The 11,290-nt window shown below is 37.7% G+C and overlaps 1 protein-coding gene across 4 annotated transcripts in view; it reads right to left on the bottom strand.

Annotated features, from left to right (window-relative positions):
- Window positions 1-11,290, bottom strand: part of LOC128684742 (LITAF domain-containing protein) — a 76,341-nt gene that overhangs the window by 49,255 nt on the left and 15,796 nt on the right. The window lies entirely within an intron of this gene.

Raw genomic sequence — 11,290 nt, 5'->3', positions numbered from 1 at the left:
ATTCATACCTAAATAATGTATGTTAGAGCTGATTTCCTCTATTCTGTTTATTTCAATATACAGTACAGTACACTAGTGTATAAACATTTAAAAAAGTGTACCAGAAATGTTATAAATGGTGCAAAAGTGACATTAAAACAATATCAAATATGGTTGACACAAACTCACTACCATTATAGTATGCTCCTCACTTAGCAACGAATTTGTTTAATGACCTGGTCTCAGGAATGGAACTCTGTCGTTAAGTGAGGAGAGGCTGTATTTTGAAACTAGCACCTTTCTAAATTTACTTTGCATTTTTTAATTAGATGACAAAATTAATAATTTATCATAATGTACAGCAATATACAAATGTAAGTTCTGTCAACAGCTTATGAAATAAGAGAAATGGCCCATGCCTTCACACTTAGCTCATTCTGCATCTTAAATGCAGTACAGCAATACAGCGTGACCAATATAATAGAAATGTATTTGTGAATCCAGGCAAAACTTACTGTATTAAGGCAGCCTAGTATCTTGGGTTCGATTCTATAAAGTCGTATAGTCAAAATTCAAAGGTAATTGCTGATCAAAAGACTTTTCTGAGGGAGCTGCACACTGTGATCGCATGTGTGTCTGACACTAAACTACAGTACTTACTTCCAGAGCATCTTAAATACATTTCATGGGACTGCTACAGTTGTAATAGAACTACAAACTGGCTCCCAGCTTTTAAACAAGTGAGAGTGCATACCCATTGTTATATGGTTAGTGAAATGTACTTGTTGGTGGGCTTATGTGTCCACTGTCACTACCACTATATTTTTAATACTTTAAATATGAGTACCTGTACTGTATATTAAATGAAAAACAAACTTGTTTCTGCATGATTTCATTAATGTTATGATGATTCAAGGGCATGATGTTTCATCAACAGTGGGGCTTTATCAAGTACAGTAGAAACTAATAAGCAAAAACACTGTCTTATAATGGCATACAAACCTCCTGAGGTCAGGTCAGGTAGTGGATAGGTCAATGGTGACAAAAATCAGGTAACATCAAGTGAGGGCAGAACTGGGATCTCAGTGTCAGATCACAGAGCTTAATGTTGATCTTGCATCAACAAGATCAACACTCAAAACAAACTTGACCTCATGCCCAGGTTTGCATCTCCACTGACTTCACCACCTGACCTGACCTCACAATGCTGGTATGATTTACAGAGAGGTGTTCGAGCTTATTTCTTTCTCTGATAAAGCTCCATTGTAGGTGAAACATTATATAATAGAGACTTTCCCTGCTAAAAGTTTATTTGAAAATACTACCCATAAATCATTATAATATTAATTAAATTATTAAGAAACAGATTTAATTTTCATATGACAAACAGCAAAGACACATAGGTTTAAAATATTAAAAACTCGTTAATAAATTGATGTCATCCTGAGTATTGACCCAGCAACCCCATAAAACACATGCACTTCTACATGTATTAAATATTTTCACAACTCTTCATCCAAAACTACAGATTAACAAGGATGACAATCTTTAGATTAACACAGATAGCTGCAACAACTATTAATGCCCCTCAGCATTAACTACTGGTGTAAATATTTATTTGGGCTGTGAAAATTTATTTTTTATAAAACCAAAAGTGCTAAAAAATAAAATAATTGCTACCATGCCAAGTGCAATATCTTGTACACAAATCAGAATACTATATTATACCTCGAGCACAATTTCTACAAGTTGTGGTGAAGAGGGCATAGAAGTATGCACATGTCTTGTGGTGTCCCTTAACATGTAAACAAAATATTACCAGTTTAAGAGATTCCTGTATTGAATAGATTATGTGAATTTTGAGGTAATGTAATCAAATAAACTCCAGCAGTCCTTGTTTGAATGATGGCCGAGAGGATCATTCTAAGCACGGGTATGCCTTCACACACTGATCAAGATCAGACACCACGAGCACAGTTCTGCTCCCACAGATACAAACAGGCAATTACAAATAGGTAATTACTTAATGGCAATTTCACACCTAGTATTCCATCCTTAACCCATTTGGACACACATTTAACACAGTGTACCTAAGTCACACACAAATGAAGCAGCTAAGTTATACGTATTGATGTAGGATAAAAACAATGGAAATATTGCTTCCATGGTGTTCAACAATCTGAGCTCTATGTTTATACTCACTGATAGTATATGAACTGTACTGTATCACCAAAGAAAATTTTTTTTTATTTGGGTGATAGAGATTCTAGATCTAAACAACTGTCTATGGGCTGTAAAAAGTACAGCCAAAAAGGTGGTGGTCAAGTTATGATGAAATCTCACAACACATCTCAGCAGACACTGCAAAGATGCTCATATGGGGGTAGTTACTCAAGTTCTAACCCAATGACAATCAAAGCTTATCCTTTATAAATATGCAGGAGCTAAACTCAGTGGCAGGAGTTGAAAGAATATCTAAAATAAAAACCTATTGGCAGTTTGGAGGGATATGTTGTGTATCTTTATATGTGTATGCTTCTAAACTGTTGTATTCTGAGCACCTCTGCAAAAACAGTGATAATGTGCAAGTGTGGTGAAAGTGTTGAATGATGATGAAAGTATTTTCTTTTTGGGGATTTTCTTTCTTTTTTGGGTCACCCTGCCTCGGTGGGAGACGGCCGACTTGTTGAAAAGAAAAAAAAAAAAAACTATAAAAGTCCATTCACTCTATAGTTGATAGTCTTTCTACTTTAACCCTTTCAGGGTCCAGAGGCCAAATTTCAAAGTGCACACCAGGGTCCAAGAATTTAAAAAAAAAATTTGTTATTTTTTCATATGAAATGGTAGAGAATCTTTTTCTGAAGGTAATAAAACAAAAAGTACAAAATTTGATAGAAAATTGACGAAATTATGCTCTCGCAAAATTTTGATGTGTCAGCGATATTTATGAATCAGCGATTTTGCCAACTTTGACTCCTATTTTAAGCCAATTACATTATTCCAGTCGACCAAATTCTTAGCTATTTCACTAGTATTACTTCTATTCTATCGACTGAGCACAAGAAATCACCAAGTCAACTGTTTCAACTACAAAATAATGTGATCGGAAATTGGTAATTTGGCCAATTTAACAGATTTAGATTTTGCCACCGAAGTGGCTAGTTTATTGTGCACCCCATATCCATCCTGTGGACGGTAGCGCGAGAGCATGTGGATACACAAAAGGTCTAGGAACTAGGCCCCAAAGGGTTAACAGGAATACATATGGATTTATATCTACATATCTATAGTTCACTTATCTGTTACAAGCAAATTTAGGAAATTTGCTTAGTATATCTGGTATCTTATTTTCATTAATAAGATATCTTGACATGTCACATAGGTTATTATACTGTCTGTCTCTGTATTCCTCAATAAGTGGACAATTAAGCACATAGTGTTCAAGAGAGTGACCATATGCCTGATCACATAATTTACATTTAGTTTGATCATCATCTGTGTGTCTCCCAAACTGCCAGAAGTACTTTTAACCAAGCCTAAGCCTGGCCACTACAACATCAGTCAGTCTGTTCACATTGCAAGTTGCTCCATAAACATACTTATCTACGTTCATGTTATCATAGTGGGTTATAGATCTACTCAGGCTTCTAACTGCATTCCTATAACAATCATCTTCATTATTTACTTCTCTCCTAATATTATTCCTAATGCTAGACACAGTTATACCAAAGTTATATTCTACGTTCTCCTTCTGGATACTCTTCTTGGCTAACATATCAACTTTATCATGAAGGAGTAATCCAATGTGTGATGGGATCCATAGCAATTGTACATTAATTCCTTTGTCCCTAATTTTTGAGTATCTATACCTGGCTTCCCCAATGAGCATGTTGTTGGAGTCATTATATGAGCCAAGAGCCTTCAATGATGACATAGAATCAGTAATGATGATAGAGTCAAGCTCAGTGTCATAGGTTAGCTTTAGCGCCATTAGGATTGCAAACAATTCAGTTTGCAGTGTAGACGCCCAGTTGTTAATTCTTATGCCTAACTCAACAAATTTATTATCGTTCTTAACTAGGGAGGTGGCAACAAGAGCAGATGCAGTCCTGCCAGAAGACTCCTGTTTAGATCCATCAGTGTATATAACTTGTGATAACTTATTACTACCAGCTAGGCGAAAAATTTCTTCTTGAGCAGTTGCTCTAACAAGAGATTTAAGGAAGGGATTACTAGCAATGAGCTTCTTGGGAGGGACTTGTAGGTATGTGATATTAAATGAACACATCTTCCATGGAGGGGTGAAATGCTCTTGTTGCCTACAGTGATACAGTTCATGCAGGTTATAAAACTTAATGCAATTGCACGTTTTCACAATCCATTTAGATCTGTGTGTATTTACCTCTAGACACTTGGTAAGATTCACTGTGACAGTGTCTGGTTCGTTTCTCAACATTCTAATACCGAGTACAGTGTTAATTTCAACAATCCTATCACTGATACTAGAAATACCAAGCTCCTTCCTCATGTTAAGAACTTTTGTAGATCTGGGACAGCCAAGAATAGTCCTGAGAGCTTCATTTTGCATTAACTCCAAGGGTCGGAGAGAACTTTCTCTAGCTAATATCAACATGGGAGCAGCATAATCAATTAAGGACCTAACATAGGCTATGTACATCATTCTCACGATTCTCACATTAGCACCATAGTTGGGATTGTAGCCAGCAACAGCTTTGAGAGCATTTAGCCTAGCTTTACATTTCTTGTTTAGTTGTGGTATAGTGGATTTGTTAAAGGGTACATCTACACCAAGATATCTGTAAGTTTTAACGTAGCTAATGATTTCACCCTGCAAATAGATGGGTGGGGGATGTCATTTGCTTGTTAATATCTTTGTTTTAGAGGAAGATATTATGAGGCCTAGTCGATTACAAATTGCTTGAACTTCATTAAGAATGGTATTCATCTTCTTATGCCCTGTTGTATGGATCATGATATCATCAGCATAGCTTATAGCTATATGTTTAGGTGAGGCAGGTAGAGCATTTAGGAGAGCATTAATCAGAATATTAAATAGCATGGGACTAAGAACTCCTCCCTGCGGTGTACCTAAAGACATTTCTTTAGAATCACTTCTGAAGCCTTGGTAAAGGACAGAGGATACTCTATTTGACAGGTATCCTATTATCCAGCAGAGTAAGCTACCACCAATATTCATTTTGGCTAGTTCATGTAGTATAACGGTTCTGTTTGCAATATCAAATGCAGATTTTAGATCAAGAAAAGTGGTAAAACCAGTAGAGGTGTGTGCAGTGAGAAAGGTGGAAATACAGTTCTGCACACTTTTACCTTTCATGAACCCATAGAGGTAGGGGGAAAGTTGATGTCTGATTCTGTAGTACAATCTGTTAAGCATCATTCTTTCAAAAGTTTTGCAAAGACAACTAGTTAAGGAGATCGGCCTAAATGTATCAGGCTGTTGGGGCTTAGGGATAGGCACAATGAGACTATTGGTCCAGGAAGTAGGAAGAACGCCCTCAATGTAACTGAGATTATACAGTGCCAACAAAGGGTTATCAGGCACATGCCTTAGAGTTCTGAGAATATCATAGGTTATACCATCCTCTCCAGGAGCAGTTGATCGACCTTTGGTTAATGCATTATCTAATTCATACTCGGTAAAGAGGCAATCACTCTCATCAATATTTTGGCTCATAAAATTAATCAGTTTCAACATTTCTTCAGAAGTACTCTCTAAATTTTTTCTAATATGAGATGGAAGGCTTTCATGCCTGGATGTTTTGGACCAGTCATTTATGAGGTCATTTGCTTTTTCAAGAGGAAAGGGATGAGCAACATTGCCAGTCTTTTTCCTGGTTATTTTATTTATACCTTTCCAAGCCAAACTCAAAGGGGTGGACCTATTTAATCCACTAACAAACTGTTCCCATTCCTGTTGCCTAAGTTCTTCCTTTCTATTCCTTGCATTTGTTAGTGCAGCTTGGAACGTTCTGAGCAGGTCTGGGGTTCTACATTCACGGTATGCTTTACCAATCCTCCTAGCTGCATGTGTTAGATTGCGCAGCTGTGGATCATTATAGTATTTACATTGGTTTTTATTGTTATTTATAGTGGAGGGTCTTTGTTTCCTATTCCTGCCCACTTGATCTGTGAGAACACTCTCAATAGTGGTAATTAAATCATCATTAAATTTTTGTGTGCCAGTGGGCTCGTAATTCTTATACCATTGATCCAAGTGGTTAATAAAGTTGTCTCTGTGTTCTGGTTTGAGAATAAGTTTCCTCCTTCTGTATTTAGCTCCTTGATTGCTGGAGATGTGATCAAGATTGACAGTTGTTAGTCTTGGGAAGTGATCAGATAGAAGATCATCAACTATGACAGAGTCATGCATCATATATGATGTATTAAATCCAAGACACAGATCTAGTATGCCACCATATATGTGAGTAGGCTCAGTAGTGCCCACAATTCGAACATTATCATGCTCATTCAGCAATCTCACTAGTTTAGTTCCATTGGTGTTTGTAATAGACCCACCAATATTCTTATGTCTGGCATTAAAATCTCCAAGAATGATGGTAGGTTCACTATTGATGCGATCTGGTAAAGCATCAGGTCGAAGCTGGTTCGCTGGGGCATAGAGATTAAAAATATTTATGGAAAAATCGCCTGCATATACTTTGACACCATGATACTGCATGTTAACTCGACTCTGCAAGGAAAGGAGTGAATGTGGCAAGTTCTTTCTGACATACATCACACAACAGTTGGTTGACCTTAGGTTATAAGCTGCATATCCAGGCAAGTTTGGTGGAGGTGCTCCATCTTTCAATCTACATTCCTGCAAACAGATGACATCAATATTCTTGGTTGCACTAATATGATGTAAGTCAGGCAACCACTTCCTGATGGAAGCAATGTTCCATGAAAAGATTTGTAATGTATCCATTGTAGTGAGTTATTACAATCTCTTGCTCATAAGATGGTAAAACTATTATGCTTTGACTGCAGTGTGCAGACACTTAAGAGCAAATAGCATAGTTTGTACGTCTTTATCTTCAGAACCTTTATTTTTAAGCATTTTTCGGCATTTTGGCAGCCAGTTATGAGGCAAGTTTTGAAGGCAAGAGTTATGGGCTTCTTTCTCACAAATTGCTGGAAGCTGAACGGAGATTGCTGCACTTTTGACATCATCACCATGCTCAAGAGCATCATCCTGATTACATATATTTATTAAACTTGTCAGGATCTGTTCAAGATGCTCATTTTTTTCTGGAAATTTGTTATAATATGAGGAAGGTCAGGCGAATCCAATGCCTCTCCGGAGGATGGCACTTCTGGGTTAGTGCTTCATTTAACACCTATCACCTTAACAGGTACCATGGTTACATTAGTGTTCTCTGTTTCATCATTCATTGCAGGTAGGTCCTGTGCATCTGACTCATCTCCAATTTCCAGGGAGGTTACCTGTGTGGTGTCTGTCTGACTGTTGTAGTTGTGTGTATTGGGAGAAATGACAAACTCATCCCCATATTCAGGTGTAGCCATAGGTATCTGTAGTGGCAGACCAATTTATTTAACACAAAGTTCAAAATATTCCAATTTCAAAATAGGGTCCAGAATAAACAATGTAGGTATTCTTGGTACTAAACTAACATTTCTTCTGTTCATTAGTTATGTTTTGAGGCTTTACAAATGAATTCCATTTTGGTTTTTATTCACATAATGAATTTTTATTCAAACCAAAAAATAGAAGATTTACTGTTATGCAATATTGTAATAATTGTATAAATATCATCACCACATTTGTGAATGCATATTAAACCCACCAGCTGGCGTGTATTAGATGTGTAAGGTCATTTGTTTTCTCTTGAACATCGGCAAAAATTTAACATTTCCGCTACTTTGAGCTCAGTTTCAAGCCATTTCCAGTGCTAAAACCAATCAAAATCATCTCTATTTCTGTAATATGTCTTTAATTCTATCAAATGAGACCAAGAAATTGCAAATACAACTATAAAAAACATACGAAAAAACACTGCAAAGTCGCTGTTATAATAAAAATTCACGGTCTCAGTTTTTTTCTCTCATTATACACTGTGTGCTGCAGGATTTGTTTTATGTGGTACACACATACCACATAGATGTATTCTCTCATATCTAGGCCCAAATTTACCACTCACAGCTTATCAGAGTGAGCTGAGCTCATGGCGTAGATCTACGGTTTGGACCCTGAACATAAAGCCGTAGATCTACGGCACGGACCCTGAAAGGGTTAAATGCATTACTTACGTTATTTTATAGATAATCATAATGATAAATTGAGGATTTCAGTGACACCTTTAGAAAGTGTAAGTCTGAGTTCACCAAGGATTTTTAACATGCTATCAATCAACACAGAGTAGTGAATGTATGCTGGTAGGTCCATAGTCTACAGCACTACAGGCCCCTGTTTTGTAAGGTGTACCATATCCAGATTCTTGTGAAGGCTATAAACTATAGTCATACTGCGTGTGGTAGTACTTCGGCTGAATAACATATTTAACAAAGTACAAAAGTTTAGAGTTTTTGTCAGATTCAAAGACACTGTAGATGGGTTTCGTTGCTGTGAAAGGCCTTAGATTAGCCTCTACAACAAGAATTAATTGTGTTCAATCTACATATTTTAATATTCTCTTCCTGACCTAATTCTCTATATCAAATAACCATTGATGTAGAATCACTTCTTAATTGAATTAGATGCATATCTTTCATGGAATGCCAACAGAGACTGCTTGCCCACTTGGTCTGTCCATGGGAATTCACTCTAACTTGAGCAGTGCTAAATCCACTGGAGCTGCACAGCCCTAAAATTTTCATAAATGATGAAAATTCCTCACCATTTAAACTGACAAAAATGCTGGATTTTCCATCCATGGAATGTGTTTAGCAGACAGTCTCTCAAGTATAATTTATGGAATCTCCCACTACAATAGGGTGAACCAACTTCAGGGGCAGCAATGTTCAGACTGCTGTACTATATGTTCCACTTCAGGAACTTCAGTTTTAGGCTAAAAGGAGATAGTAAAGCAATTAGATGCATTAATACTGACAAGTATTAGACCGGCAGGCCAGACTTGAGTCCTGGAGATGGGAAGTACAGTGCCTGCACTCTGAAGTAGAGGTGTTAATGTTGCAGTTTAAAAACTGTAGTGTAAAGCACCCTTCTGGCAAGACAGTGATGGAGTGAATGATGGTGAAAGTTTTTCTTTTTCGGGCCACCCTGCCTTGGTGGGAATCGGCCAGTGTGATAATAAAATAAAAAAATATTAGACTGGCAACTATTAAGTGTAAGGCCTTGTTTTTTTTTTTGTTTTTTTTGGTGGGGGAGGGGGGGGAGGAAAAGGACATATAAGTGTCAGTGGTAAGGCACCATGATAACACACTTCTATGCTGTGGACAAGCTCCAGGACTCCACTGTTAACTAGGTGTTCACTTGAACGCCACATTCCAAATGATCTTTATTATGGCATGCAATGACATGTGTTATTTGCACTCTATAGCATTCAATGATACAGAGTAGACCAGATCTTTTATAGTAAATGCTTTCTTCTTACCATCTTACCTAACAATACCCATTACTAGACTCAAGTTTAAACAACTCTACAATCATGTTTTTTTATGGTATTAAGTAGATTTAGTCTAAGTCTGCCTGATATACTGTATACAGTATATGCACTCTTGGCTATCTGCAAAATCTATATCACTTATGCTTTTTATGAGAATAAATTTTATTATTATTATTATTATTATTATTATTATTTATACTCTGAAATTTAAAGTACAATACAATATGTAATTTCCAAACTACCCTACTGTAAAATAACTAAGACCTGTACATTTTTTTTTTTTTATCACACTGGCCGATTCCCACCAAGGCAGGGTGGCCCGAAAAAGAAAAACTTTCACCATCATTCACTCCATCACTGTCTTGCCAGAAGGGTGCTTTACACTACAGTTTTTAAACTGCAACATTAACACCCCTCCTTCAGAGTGCAGGCACTGTACTTCCCATCTCCAGGACTCAAGTCCGGCCTGCCGGTTTCCCTGAACCCCTTCATAAATGTTACTTTGCTCACACTCCAACAGCACGTCAAAACCATTTGTCTCCATTCACTCCTATCAAATACGCTCACGCATGCCTGCTGGAAGTCCAAGCCCCTCGCACACAAAACCTCCTTTACCCCCTCCCTCCAACCTTTCCTAGGCCGACCCCTACCCCGCCTTCCTTCCACTACAGACTGATACACTCTTGAAGTCATTCTGTTTCGCTCCATTCTCTCTACATGTCCGAATCACCTCAACAACCCTTCCTCAGCCCTCTGAACAACAGTTTTGGTAATCCCGCACCTCCTCCTAACTTCCAAACTACGAATTCTCTGCATTATATTCACACCACACATTGCCCTCAGACATGACATCTCCACTGCCTCCAGCCTTCTTCTCGCTGCAGCATTCATCACCCATGCTTCACACCCATATAAGAGCGTTGGTAAAACTATACTCTCATACATTCCCCTCTTTGCCTCCAAGGACAAAGTTCTTTGTCTCCACAGACTCCTAAGTGCACCACTCACTCTTTTCCCCTCATCAATTCTATGATTCACCTCATCTTTCATAGACCCATCCGCTGACACGTCCACTCCCAAATATCTGAATACATTCACCTCCTCCATACTCTCTCCCTCCAATCTGATATTCAATCTTTCATCACCTAATCTTTTTGTTATCCTCATAACCTTACTCTTTCCTGTATTCACCTTTAATTTTCTTCTTTTGCACACCCTACCAAATTCATCCACCAATCTCTGCAACTTCTCTTCAGAATCTCCCAAGAGCACAGTGTCATCAGCAAAGAGCAGCTGTGACAACTCCCACTTTGTGTGTGATTCTTTATCTGTTAACTCCACGCCTCTTGCCAAGACCCTCGCATTTACTTCTCTTACAACCCCATCTATAAATATATTAAACAACCACGGTGACATCACACATCCTTGTCTAAGGCCTACTTTTACTGGGAAATAATTTCCCTCTTTCCTACATACTCTAACTTGAGCCTCACTATCCTCGTAAAAACTCTTCACTGCTTTCAGTAACCTACCTCCTACACCATACACTTGCAACATCTGCCACATTGCCCCCCTATCCACCCTGTCATACGCCTTTTCCAAATCCATAAATGCCACAAAGACCTCTTTAGCCTTATCTAAATACTGTTCACTTATATGTTTCACTGTAAACACCTGGTCCA

Source organism: Cherax quadricarinatus, chromosome 5 (assembly GCF_038502225.1).
Source record: "Cherax quadricarinatus isolate ZL_2023a chromosome 5, ASM3850222v1, whole genome shotgun sequence".
NCBI lineage: Eukaryota > Metazoa > Arthropoda > Malacostraca > Decapoda > Parastacidae > Cherax > Cherax quadricarinatus.
Note: the sequence above shows the minus strand (reverse complement) of the source record. Positions and strands in the feature narration are given on the sequence as shown.